This window comes from Solanum tuberosum, unplaced genomic scaffold (genome assembly GCF_000226075.1).
Source record: "Solanum tuberosum cultivar DM 1-3 516 R44 unplaced genomic scaffold, SolTub_3.0 scf00488, whole genome shotgun sequence".
NCBI classification, from domain to species: domain Eukaryota; kingdom Viridiplantae; phylum Streptophyta; class Magnoliopsida; order Solanales; family Solanaceae; genus Solanum; species Solanum tuberosum.
Window position 1 is genome coordinate 124,495 of NW_006239411.1, and position 1,255 is coordinate 125,749.

Consider the following 1,255-nt stretch of genomic DNA (forward strand, 5'->3'; position numbering starts at 1 on the left):
TTATTAGTAGCTCCCACAGTTCAGTCAGACTCTATTGCATTGACCATATTTCAGTACAGTCAGTATTCAGTCTCAGCATGTTATAAATTTGGTCATTGTATCAGTTAGCTCAGTATTCAGTATTTTCAGTATCTATATCATGTTCAGATTATTTCATTGCTTTATTGCTTTGTTCAGTTATATGTTATTTCAGCTTTACTCTATCCTGCATGCTCAGTACCTTTCAAGTACTGACGCATACGTGCGCTACATCTTCTCGTGATGTAGGTTCAGGTTCTCAGTATCCAGATCACGCTTAGATCGATTTCCGATCTTCAGTTCAGCAGCATCAGTGGTGAGTCCTCATTCTTCGAGGACTAGTGACATGTTTATCTTTATCGCTTTTAGTCTTTAGTTTCAGTTTTGCTAGATCTAGTTGGGACATGTCCCAACATTTCTAGTCAGTTTAGAGGCTTATTTCAGACATAGTTAGATTCAGCTTAGTATTTTGAGTTTGATATTTCTTTGTATTAAACTCTTAGATTTGATATATTCAGTTATAGTATATGGGTATTCCCCATCTTTTCAGATTTATTTATGATTTAGCTTCCGCATCAGTTTATTATATTTAGTATGCTTATGATCATGCCAGCAAGGTTAGCTTGGGATCACTTGTGGTCCTAGGTCCCGTGTCGACGTCTCGGAATAGCTCGGGGCGTGACATTAACATAACTCATTACAACAATTGATTTGTGCAATTCAGACCATATAACAAATGGTTAAAGTAGTTGAAAAATCTAGAATAACTAATAGTGTATCCTCAGGGATAAGGATAGAAAGTAGATTAGTGTACCAGGGAACATATAAATAATCAGTCTCAACAGTCCTGAAAGTAAACAAGTAAATTATAATTTTGTTTCGTTAATTTTTTTGGCGAAGATCCAAAGTAGTCTTTGAAGAAATTTGCGACTTTCACAGAAATCAAGGATGAAATTTCTCACAAAAAAAAGATACAACAACTGATATGATTTGCCTAGTTTTTATAGGTAGTTCCTGAAGAGACGCAAATGAAGAGATACAACAGTCTTAATGAACACAAAAGTTGGAAGAAAAAGATTAAAGATAAAAATAAAATAAGGGTGAAAAAACTAAAGTACAAAAAAAAAACATAAAAATAAATTCGTAAATTCTAAGGGTACCACGTAGGCGGGCCTATGATTCTTATATATATATATATATATATATATATAATTGATAGGTTTGACACGCTCAGTAT